The sequence below is a fragment of the Chiloscyllium punctatum genome, unplaced genomic scaffold, assembly GCF_047496795.1.
Source record: "Chiloscyllium punctatum isolate Juve2018m unplaced genomic scaffold, sChiPun1.3 scaffold_303, whole genome shotgun sequence".
Classification (NCBI taxonomy): domain Eukaryota; kingdom Metazoa; phylum Chordata; class Chondrichthyes; order Orectolobiformes; family Hemiscylliidae; genus Chiloscyllium; species Chiloscyllium punctatum.
In genome coordinates, this window is record NW_027310037.1 from 43747 (window position 1) to 56503 (window position 12757).

At 36.6% G+C, this 12757-nt stretch overlaps 1 long non-coding RNA gene across 3 annotated transcripts in view; it reads right to left on the reverse strand.

The window, feature by feature from the left end:
- Positions 1-9343: 9343 nt before the first annotated feature.
- Positions 9344-12757, reverse strand: part of LOC140472346 (uncharacterized) — a 32836-nt gene continuing 29422 nt past the window's right edge. For all 3 annotated transcript variants that reach the window (XR_011957567.1, XR_011957565.1, XR_011957566.1), the window contains 2 exons: positions 10461-10579; positions 9344-10154 (listed from right to left, as the gene is read on the reverse strand). This is a non-coding gene — a long non-coding RNA (uncharacterized lncRNA). The remainder of the gene's footprint in view (positions 10155-10460; positions 10580-12757) is intronic.

A 12757-nucleotide genomic window follows, 5' to 3' on the forward strand; every position in this document is an offset into this window, starting at 1 on the left:
ATCCTCGGTCATTTGTAATAAAGCATGGTTATTGGTTTTAGTGAAATATTTCCTGTGCAATTACTGAAGTCAGATGTAAGAAATCAAGTGCATGTATTGGGTGGAATTGTTCACCAAATATTTACTGTGGTTCTTGTTCTCAGGAACAATAAGATACTTCCTCAGGTTTTTCTCCTGAGCAGTAATTAGATGACCAGGAAGACTTTGTGTGACTGTATGCGCCGTGTCTGTGAGCATTTTTTAAAAATTACATTGAGATATTTTACTAATAACGGAAGGGATTAATAATCGTGTGTTAAAAGTCTTAACTAATGTCATATTTTCTTTATAAAATTACAAGGATTCCTTTGTGCAACAATGATTTGGAGATGCCGGAGTTGGACCGGGGTGGACAAAGTTCAAAATCACACGACACCAGGTTATAGTCCAACAGGTTTGTTTGGAATCACTAGTTTTCAAGGTGCTGCCTCTGTATCGGGTGATCTGATGCACAGACAGCGCCAGGTAAACCAATGCTTCCAAATAAACCTGCTGGACTATAACCAGGTGTTGTGTGATTTTTTTAACTTCGTGAAACAAACTGAAAAACCACATGTGATAAGTGAGATATATGCAAAATCGATTTTCAAAGCATTTCATCTTTACAATCAATTTGACTCGGCCATTGGAAAAATAAGGTAAAAACAATGACTGCAGATGCTGAAAATCAAATACTGGATTAGTGGTGCTGGAAGAGCACAGCAGTTCAGGCAGCATCCAACGAGCAGCGAAATCGACGTTTCGGGAATAAAGGCAGTGAGCCTGAAGCATGGAGAGATAAGCTAGAGGAGGGTGGGGGTGGGGAGAAAGTAGCATAGAGTACAATGGGTGAGTGGGGGAGGAGATGAAGGTGATAGGTCAAAGAGAAGAGGGTGGAGTGGATAGGTGGAAAAGAAGATAGGCAGGTCGGACAAGTCAAGGAGACAGTAAGTGAGCTGGAAGTTTGAAACTAGAATGAGGTGGGGGAAGGGGAAATGAGGAAGCTGTTGAAGTCCACATTGATGCCCTGGGGCTGAAGTGTTCCGAGGCGGAAGATGAGGCGTTCCTCCTCCAGGCGTCTGGTGGTGAGGGAGCGGCGGTGAAGGAGGCCCAGGACCTCCATGTCCTCGGCAGAGTGGGTGGGGGAGTTGAAATGTTGGGCCACGGGGCGGTTTGGTTGATTGGTGCGGGTGTCTCGGAGATGTTCCCGAAAGCGCTCTGCTCGGAGGAAAAATAAACCGAACTCTCAGGCAGTTCATCAATTGAACATTAAGTAGAAATTAAACTTAATAAAAGACATAGCAATAATGAGATGAATTACAACATTGTATTGTATAATAAAGGTAATCTGAAGAACTGAAGGGTAATAGCAAGTGGCATTTGCTTCATTTTACTGAAGAAAAATCGAACTTTTTTTTCATCTTGCTTGGACTAGAAAATAAGGATAAGTACATGTGAGGTGTTCAAATGTACAATACTGATGTGCTAAATGCTTATTGAATCTCTTCTGCAGAATTAAGTTCACAGAATAAACAATGTTTGGGCATTCATGATCTGATTGGCATTAAAATCCTGTTGTCCACCATATGCATAATAATTGGATGTAGCAAGGTATTTTGATTTTAAAATCAAATGAATTTCATTTCTTAGATATATTAAATTTTGAAAACTACTAAGTCCTCAAACTTAAAATTTAGAGACAATGCAATGTGATACATCCTTTTATTAATAACCTGCAGATAAAAGATTGCAGATTGTGAGATTATTAGAATGAATCACAGACAGAAGCAGATCCAAAACTGGATTTAAAAACAATGCAAACTCCGCTTAGTTATATTCTAATCACCATTCTAAGCTGCTCTGATGCATCTCTGTTCAAGATGAACTCACACCTCCAACAGTAATTATTGGTGAAATGGCATTAGATATCTCATAATTTATCAGGTTGTGATTACTTTGATTCTCCTAGGAGAGAGACACTAGTAGAGCTCCACAAGTTCCTTTCGTTATCTTCCCACCAAGGAAGGGTGGGATTATAATCGATTGGGATTACTCAAATGCAAACGAACCAGTGTTCATTCCGATAACTGGGCTGGTAATTAATTAGACTGTTTCTGTGTAATCGACTGAGAATGAAATGGCAATTCACAATAATGATGGAACTAATCACATATGCTCTTACTTAAAAATTAAGATTATGATAATTGAGAGAAAGATAAATAGACACATCATGCACTTATTGTAAATTCATAAAAAAATACAACTGCTGTATATGTTTAAAGTGTTTTTTTTCTTATAATAGAAAGATCATTAGAACATTTAGCAGTAGGACACAATCTGAAGAAAATGTTAATCACAGTGACTATTCAGCTGCAGAGAACTTCCCCTCCTTCCACAAACGTATAACTTCCAACAATTCCATATTCACTCTGATTGATAAAGGAAAGAGCAAACAGCTGTAAAATCCTTTTTTCTTGTTTACACAAAATGTCACAAATTTGAAATTTATTTTAGCTTTAAAATATTTAAATCTTACTGTGAACAGAAATACAATAAATCTTGGCGTTGAAGAACAATATAATCAAACCAAATTAAAATACACATTGATATTCACAATAATTGGGGGAGTGAACACTGCAATTTATTTCCACCAGTTGATGTACTGAGCCATAATACCAACTTCATACTCCATTTGGATAGGCAATGGTTAGATATTAGCAATAACAAAATTATTATTATACTGTCAGTGAACTGAATATTAATGAGAAATCTCACATTGCTATTTGAATGAGCAATGTGTCGAAATAAACAGTAATTATTGGTGAAATGCCATTAGATATCTCATAATTGATCAGGTTGTGATTACGTTTCTTGTAGAAATGAGTAGCATTCAAATATTTCCAATGAGCATTGGGTGGAAAAGCAATGCTTTTTGGTGTAGACCTGAACGGTTTTTTTTAATTGCAGTATCGGCACTAAGAAATAATGGATTAAACTGATGTGCGAATCTCACCTTACTGAATATTTCCAAGCTTTCTAACATGTTTCTAGTTCAATCTTCAGTATAAAAAGGGTAATTTTGGCTCAGCACATCTGTAACTGTAAACATTTCAATACATCACCAAAGTTATTAATCTGACAATTCAGAACAAATATAAAAAAAATACCTCTGTAAATGTCATTGACTATATCTTTTGATTATAGTTAAGTTCATTCTCTACTTACTTTATTCGTATTTCTGACACCAGTGATTAATATTGATTAGATTAAATGTCATATGAGTGAGACATTAGTTTTCTCTCAATGATCTGTGCAGCACAGGAATAGGTCATTTGGCCCATAACGTTGTGCTGAACATAATGCAAAAGACACTCACCGCTTCGGCCTACCCTTGGTCCATATCCTTCCAAATTATCTAAATGAACAGTAAAGAGCCTTAACGCATCTGCCTCTCCCACCATCGCTGGAAGTTCATTCCAGACACCTACCCCCACTCCCGTGTAAAAAAACAAATTGCCCCTTGAACTGTCTCCCCTAACCTTAAACGCAAGTCACATAGTTTTGACGTTTCAACTCTGGGAAAAACATTCAGAGTGTCAAACCTATCTATGTATCTCATGATTGCATAGACTTACATAAAGTCTTCCCCCAGCCTCTGCCACTCCACAAAAAGGTAGAATGAGTTTTTCTCGCCTCTCCAAATCCAGACAGCATCCGGGTAACTGCTCTCTGTACCTTCTCCAAAGCCTCCATACCCGTCTTGTAATGTGGCAAACAGATATGAATACAATCGTTTAAGTATGCCTTAACCAAAGTCTTATAACATGACTTTGGTTACAACATGACTTCCTGACTCTTGTAACCAGTTCCGTGACCAATAAAGACAAGCATGCCATTTGCCTTCCTTACCACCCTATCTACTTGCATGGTCATTTTCAGGGAGCCATGGTCTTGAACGCCAAGATCACTTTGAACAACAAAGCTGTTCAGGGTCCTGCCATTATGTACTTTTCCTTAGTATTAGATCTACCAAAGTGAAACACCTCACACTTATATGGATTAAACTTCACCTTTAATTTCTCTGCCCATATCTGCAATTTATCTTTTATCCTGCAGTATTCCTTGACAACCTTCTACATTATCCACAACTCCACTGAACTTTGTAATGCCTGCAAACCTATTAACTCACTCAATTCGATTTTAATCCATGTCACTTATATCCATTTTTATCACAAACAGAAAAGTTTCAGTTCAGATCCCTTTGGAAAAAAAGACAGAAAATGAAAGAAATGCAAAATTCTTGAATAAATGCGGTATTTCAATGACAGAACAATGCTGATGAATAATCTCTGAAGGTCTATTTTTGTTTTTAAATTAACCCAATATTTTAATTCTCAGTTTTCTGATCTTAATGAATACCAAGTAAAAAAAAAGCTTTGAAAATATTGAATCATTTTAAGTGTTGAGTTCTAACATTAATTGTTAGTTTATTGTCATTTCAATTACCACACCATAATGTATTTTAATCTTAGTAATGAGCATCAGGCGATTCACATTTCAGTTTAATCCATTATTTCTGATTGCAAGTATCATAATGAAATATTAACTTTCTTTTCAGGTCAACAGACCTGCAATCCACCAATGGTTTCTCATCCAAAATTCATAATAACTATCTCGTTTTCTTTCATTTGAATTCTCATATTAATGGAAGGAATATTAATCAGCCTTATCAATTAAGAAGTGGCTAACTATTTTTCACATAAATATTTCAGTTCTTTCCAACATATTGCACAATTACATTGCAATAAGGGTTTTCTCATCATTCTTAAATTTGCTATCAGCCATTTTAAAACTAATTATTGCAATTAACAAACCGGTAATCATTGTTGAAATCTAATATCTCCAACTTTAGATGAGGAATTACGGCTCAGTACATCAACTGATGCAAAACGTATTGCACTCTACAATCTCTTAATCTTACCAAAAATAGTTTGAAGTGTGGAAGCTTAGTTGGATTGAACTGACTGTGAGCAAAAATGCATTCTGAAGATGGGTCACTGGACCCAAAGCATTAACTCTGATTTCTCTTCACAAATGCTGCCAGATCTGCTGAACTATTTTCCAGCAATTTCTGATTTTGTTTCTGATTTCCAGTAGCCACCGTTTTTTGCATTCTTGTCCTGATTGTTTTTCATTTCAATGCCAACATTTCTGTTTTCTGATTATTACAATAAGAACTAACTGTTTTCATGCTAAATATCATTTCAATTTCATGTATTTCTTCCGTACGCAAAACAGAATTAACAAATGTTTGTTCTCGCAAGGTTTGTGACGGTTTATACCTCAGGTTGAGGTTTAGGGTGTAGGTTTGCTCGCTGAGCTGTAGGTTTGATATCCAGACGTTTCATTACCTGCCTAGGTAACATCATCAGTGGCAACCTCCAAGTGAAGCGAAGCTGTTGTCTCCTGCTTTCTATTTATATCTTTCTCCTTGGTGGGATTGCTGGGTTTTGTGGTGATGTCATTTCGTGTTCGTTTTCTGCGGGGTTGACAGATGGCATCTAGATCTCTGTGCTTGTTTATGGCGTTGTGGTTGGTGTGTCAGGCCTCTAGGAATTCTCTGGCATGTCTTTGTTTAGCCTATCCCAGGATAGATGTGTTGTCCCAGTTGAAATGTGTTTTTTTGACACGGATGAAAAAAAAACACCATTTCGACTGGATCAACACATCTATCCTGGGATAGGCTAAGCAAAGACATGCCAGAGATTTCCTAGAGGCCTGGCACTCCAACCACAACGCCATAAGCACACACATGGATCTAGATGCCATCGATCAACCACGCAGAAAACGAACAGGAAATGAAATCACCACAAACCCCAGGAACCCCATCCAGGAGAAAGATATAAATAGAAAGCAGGAGACAACAGCTTCGCTTCACTTGGAGGTCGCCACTGATGATGTTACCTAGCCAGGTAATGAAACGTCTGGATATCAAACCTAAAAATCAGCGAGCAAACCTACACCCGAAATGTTTGTTCTATTACAGTAAAACTTGAATTCTTAGAAATCACAATTTTGTGAAAATGAGGGAAGTTGTCTTTCGCTGAGTAGTCACATTGAATGACTAATTCTTTATTTCCAATTCATATGCATTACAAAGCAGTTTAATTTTAATTTCTGTATATGAATAATTGTTTCAAACATATCGAATTATTTGACTATCGTGACATTTTTATTTCATTGAGATCAATGTCGCTTCGGTCCATCAGTATTAGAAATTACTAATTATTTTAATTGGTCCATTACACACTGAACTGTCTAATACAATCCTAGTCCAATTATCACAATAAATATCTGAGCAGTTTCCCATTGAGTAACCATAGTAAGTATATGATTATAGTCCTGCCCATCCTGCATGGGAACATTATTGAGCGCTCTGGTAATGTCTGTACTAATACACCAGGAGGCATGGGTTGAATTCCCACCTTCAACAGAGATGTGTCAAAGCACCTCTGTGAGTTGGTTAGAACATATCTAGGTGTCTATTGAATTGTTTTTCAATCCAACATTTCCTCAACTTGTATCTGTTGTTCATTGCTATGACCACAATATCTGCACTTTATTGGCTTTAGGTCACTGATTAAAATATAAAGGGGATTATGCTGCTTCTAAATACCTATCAACTTTGCAGTATTAAAGATTCTACAGTGTAAATAATATTTAAATTGAGAGGGGAAAGATCGAAGAGGGATCTGACGGGCAATTTTATTCGTACAATATGTTTGGCACATATGGGATGAGCTGTGAGAGGAAGAGGCAGCGGCTGGTACAATTACAACATGTAAACGACTTTTGGACAGTTACATGGATAGAAAACATCCAGAGGGGTATGGAACAAACACAGGAAAATGGGACGAGTTTAGTTTAGGAAACCTGGCCAGCATGCCAAGTTGGGCTGAATGGGCTGTTTCTGTGCTGTGCCAATCTACCATTCTACAATTCAAAGTTGACTGTGATTGTTTTGTGTCCAGAAATAAAGTGGAATGAATTTTAATTTTGTCATGTAAAATAGTTCACTCTTATTGTGATTAAAAACACAATGAATATGAACATTGAAGTGAAATATTATTAAATCAATTCAACTATGTTTCCATGGTTAAAGCAGAAATTGATCTTTACAATGATTGTGAGATTGTACACTGCAATATCTTCACAACAGTTCTTGCACTGAGCCATTATTGCACATTTATACCCCTTACTGAACTGAACAATTATTAGAAATTAGAATTTTGAAAATCTATCTACGCACTTAGAAGAAGGAGCAATTTAATTTTGCAATGTGACTGTGCAATGTGTAGACATGAACAAGAATTATTGCAGTGAAATGTAATTGCAGTTCCCTGAATTTCTACGGCTGAGATTAATGCGATCATTCAAATCAGTAAAAGTCAGATAGTTTCAAAATATGTTGGATGCAAAATCACTGGTTCCATTGTGGGATAGTTGACCTGAAAACAACAATATTGTTACAGTGGATTAAATTAAACAATACATTAAATTAAAATGTGGATCACGTTAGAAACACAAACAAATTATTCTGCAATTATTATAAGGCTAATGAATTCAAAATAAATGCTGTAATCCGAACAAATAAATCAATTCAATATTTTAAAAACACTTTGCTCTGATGTTGATCAGACGTTCATTATGCTCAGTAAACTGAAAACTGAAATATAGTCGCGAGATTGATGGACTGGGAACAATAAATGAGCCATTCAGTTATTATTGAAAATAATTTATTTTTGATGAAAAATGCAGACAATACAATTCAAAAGTTATTGTGTTTGTTGAACTAAACAAGTGATGTAGGTAACTTCATTTCTCGCAAAAAATACAGTAATGCATTTCATTCAATTCAATTAATTGTAGAAACATGTATTTTTAATTTATGTGATTTTATCCTGATCAATGTTGAAACATTAGTACCTGAATTTGGAAGAAAATTATTGGTAAAGAAAGTGAATATCTGAGTGACCACAAGATACAGTCAATGACATTTGATAGAAAATCAATTTGCATGATTTTGTGATTATTGAACATTAATAAGTAATGTTGTAATAAACATTAAAACAAAATCAACAGTTCCAAAGCAGCTGTTTGTTGTAACAAATTGAACATAAAAACACTTCTGCAGGGCACATGATCTGAAAAAGCAAAAAATCTCTTGACGTGATATTTCAGCTAAAAGATACTTTCCTTTTTTTAAAAAAAAAAGGGGTACAACTTTCAAGAATTCAAAAGTTATTGTGTTTGTTGACCTGAACAAGAGATGTAGGTAACTTCATTTCTCACAAAAGAAAGTGGAATGGGAACTTTAAAAATTTTTTTAGCAAGAAACACAATGTAGCTTTTAGTGTAATCATTTAAATTAAAATGCATGTTCGTATGGAATTGAAATATAATCAAAGCAAATGAAACAGGATTAAAATAAACATCAACACGAATTCCATTATTGAACTAAAAATCAACTAGCATTGCACTATTACAATAAAAATCAGCATTTGCTATGATTGCAAAACTGTACAGTGCAATGTGTTTACACAAGTCAATGTATGGAAACATGATACTACACTTTGGGATGAATGTACTGGATTGAACTATTATTAAATATTGGATATAAGCAACAATTAGTCTGAAAAACAGTTAATGTCAAACATTAAATTGGTGAGAAATCTGATTTTACTGTGCAACTGTGTAAAGTGTAGACATGAACAGTAATTATTAGGGTAGAATAGCAATCTGACATGACTTAAGGTTTCATATTAATTCCATGATTACTTTGTGTTTTCACATCAAGAAGAGATAACATATTTACTATGAATGCTTGGTTGTTTCATTGGTTGGTTTGTGGATGTTTTAACCTGGATAGAATGACTACATTTTTCATTGTAAGAAATAACATATTAAACTAAAATGGGAATCTCACGATGCTTGTCACAAAGATTTAACTGAATTACCGTCTGGTTAATGGAGTGACAATGAATTTACAATTAATTTTAGTACTCTGGCAAATTAAATGATTCGATATTTTAAAATTATTTTGCTCTAATGTTGATTAGACTTTTTATTGAGATCAGAGACTTGAAGATTAAATTGCTTTTTTGGTAGATTGACAAAAAACATATTAGACATTCAGTGATTATTAATTATCATTGTTTTGTCATTCATAATTCTCAGTTATTCAAGAATTTCTTGCTTTACATTTCTTCCCAAAAAGAATAATTTCATGGAATTTTTCATATCATCAACATTTACAAATTTGAGTCAGAGTTGGGAAGAGAATAAATAGATAAGGAATGTGGGTATCACAGCAAAAAATAGGCAACAGTATTTGTCGCACAATTATTTTCAAAATTTCTCTGAAAAAATGTATAATCGGTTATGCGCAAATGCTTGCAGCTACAAATACAGTGAGCCATAATTACACTTTTGCTGTGATGAATAGTCGAGAAACCTATCACAAACATTAGTAATATTCAGGAATTTCTTCATCTCAATAAATGTCAGTATTAGCTTGCTCATCTATTAATGATGAAGGGTGATTATTGGTCAGAGAAAGATGTGTGTAAATTATAAGAAGGTGCCTATTGCATATCTTTGGATGGGGTGTTATGGTGATGTTTGTTGTGGTTATTCATCCTGGGAAAAATAAGATTATTACAAAGAGATATTCAGTGAACAGTGATTAGGTGACCTTGAAGACCATCGTTTGGTTTTATGTGCAGTGATTAAGAGTAATTTGATTTCAGTAGCATTGGGCTATTTTGCATGATTTGGCAAATGATTAATAATCTTGTGACAAAATTTTGAGGATGATCATGAGCTGTATTCGATCCATCCAGTGGGTTGGTACAAACATCCTTCACTGTTTTCCTTCCCATGAGAGGCGTGCTATGCTCAGGAACTGGCTGGAAGCCAAGATGCCAGAAAATCTGGTTCAACCTCTCGAATACACAACTCTCAGGCTGGTTGTCACTGGATCCCCGGAACTTTTGTGACCTCTTTTCTGGAGCTGAATGATGCTGGCTCTGTTTGATTTCATTTGAGCAGGTTTCTTTTCGATCAGATTTCTGTGGCTGTCGGTGAATTTCAAACATTCAATTTCGGGCCACAGGTCACTTGACCTCAGTCAATAATTAAAATAGAGTTCACTTATTGTGACAGCGATGTGATAATTAACGGTGGCGTTTAACAAATGAAATGATTAAACATTTTCCAGCAGTTTACACAGACATTAATTAGATATTCATTAAGATATGTAAACTGAGAAGTATAATCTAGTTGCAGGATTACTGAATTGTAAGAAAGATTTAGTTACTGTGTTTTCTAGAAGGAATTGTTTAATCATTCAAATAGGTCAGCTCTTCCTGAATTCTACGTACCTTTATTTGTAGCGAACACTCATCTAGGACTCATTTGATTTGTCTTTTAAACTGTGTTTCAAGATTTCAACGGGACATTGACATTGATCTGAGCTGAGAAGTAGGAGATTGAGTTCAACCTGGAAAAGTGTGAAGAGATTCATTTTAGAATTTTGAATTTGAATGCAGACTATTGAATGAAATGTAGGATTTTTGGCAGTGTGGAGGAACAGAGGGATCTTGGAGTCCATGTCCATAGATCCCTCATAGAGGAGGTTTACCAGGATCCTGCCTGAAGTAGAGGGCACGTCTTCTGATGAAAGGTTGAAGGAGCTAGGGCTTTTCTCATTGGAGCAAAGAAGGATGAGAGGCAACTTGACAGACAGGCTTAGATAGAGTGATGAGAGGCTTAGATCGAGTGAACAACCAGAGACTCTTTTTCCCAGGTGGAAATGACTATCATAAGAGGGCATAATTTCAAGGTGAATGGAGGCATGCTTAGTGGAGATGTCAGAGGAAGGTTCCTATTACAGAGTGATGAGTGTGCGGAATGTACTAGCAGTGGTAGTAGAGTCAGATACAGTAAGTGTATCTAAGTAACTCATGGCTACGTACATGAATGATAGCAAAATGAAGGGAATATAGGTTAGTTTGATCTTAGAAGAGGATAAAAGGTTAGCACATGGACCAAATGTCCTGTACTGTGTTGTACTGTTCGATGTTCTATGTACTGAACTGAACAGTTATTACATATTAGCAACAAATAGATTTTCAAAGCTCTATTAGCGAACATTAGAATAATGATAAATCTCACCTTGCTATTTGACTGAGCTATGTGTGGACATAAACAGGAATTATTGCAGGGAAAAGTAATTAAGGTTTTCAAAATTAATAAATTTGAAGTTACCGAGGTCATTCAAATGGCGGCCTTTGTGGGGAGCCGCAGAAAATGGGGGAGATACTAAATGAGTATTTTGCATCAGTATTTAATGTGGAAAAGGATATGGAAGGGATATAGACTGTCGGGAAATAGATGGTGATATCTTGCACAATGTCCAGATTACAGAGAAGGAAACCCTGGATGTCTTGAAATGGGTAAAGGTGGATAAATCCCCAGGACCTGATCAGGTATACCCGAGAACTCTGCGGGAAACGAGAGAAGTGATTGTTGGGCCTCTTGCTGAGATATTTGTATCATCGATAGTCACAGGTGAGGCGCCGGAAGACTGGACTTTGGCTAATGTGGTGCCAACGTTAGGGCAAGAAGGGCAGTAAGGACAAGCCAGGGAACAATAGACCAGTGAGCCTGACCTCGGTGGTGGGCAAGTTGTTGGAGCAAATCCTGAGAGACCAGACGTACATGTGTTTGGAAAGCCAAGCACTGATTATGGATAGTCATCATGGCTTTGTGCGTGGGAAATCATATCTCACAAACTTGCTTGAGTTTTTTGAGGAAGTAACAAAGAGGTTTGATTTTGGCAGAGCAGTAGATGCGATTTATATGGACTTCAGTAAGGCGTTCTTCCCATAGGAAACTAATTAGTAAGGTTAGATCTCACGGAATATGGGGAGAACTAGCTATTTGGATACAGAACTGGCTCAAAGGTAGAAGACAGAGGGTGGTGGTGGAGGGTTGTTTTTCAGACTGGATGTCTGTGACCAGTGGAGTGCCACAAGGATCGGTGATGGTTCCTCTACATTTTGACATTTATATAAATGACTTGGATGCGAGCATAAGAGGTATAGTTAGTAAGTTTGCAGATGACACCAAAATTGGAGGTGCACTGGAGAGCCAAGAGGGCTACCTCACATTACAACAGGATCTGGACCAGATGGACCAATGGGCTGAGAAGTAGCAGATGGAGTTTAATTCAGTTAAATGCGAGGTGCTGCATTTTGGGAAAACAAATCTTAGCAGGACTTATACACTTAGTGGTAAGGTCCTTGGGAGTGTTGCTGAACAAAGAGACCTTGGAGTGCAGGTTCATAGCTCCTTGAAAGTGAAGTCGCAGGTAGATAGGATAGTGAAGGCGGCGTTTGGTATGCTTTCCTTTATTGGTCAGAGTATTGAGTACAGAAGTCAGAAGGTCATGTTTTGGGCTGTACAGGACAGTGGTTAGGCCACTGTTGGAATATTTCGTGCAATTCTGGCCTCCTACCTACCGGTAAGAAGTTGTGAAACTTGAAAGGGTTCAGAAAAGACTTACAAGGATGTTGCCAGGGTTGGAGGATTTGAACTACAGGGAAAGGCTGAACAGTCTGGGGCTGTTTTCCCTGGAGCATTGGAGGCTGAGGCGTGACCATATAGAGATTTACAA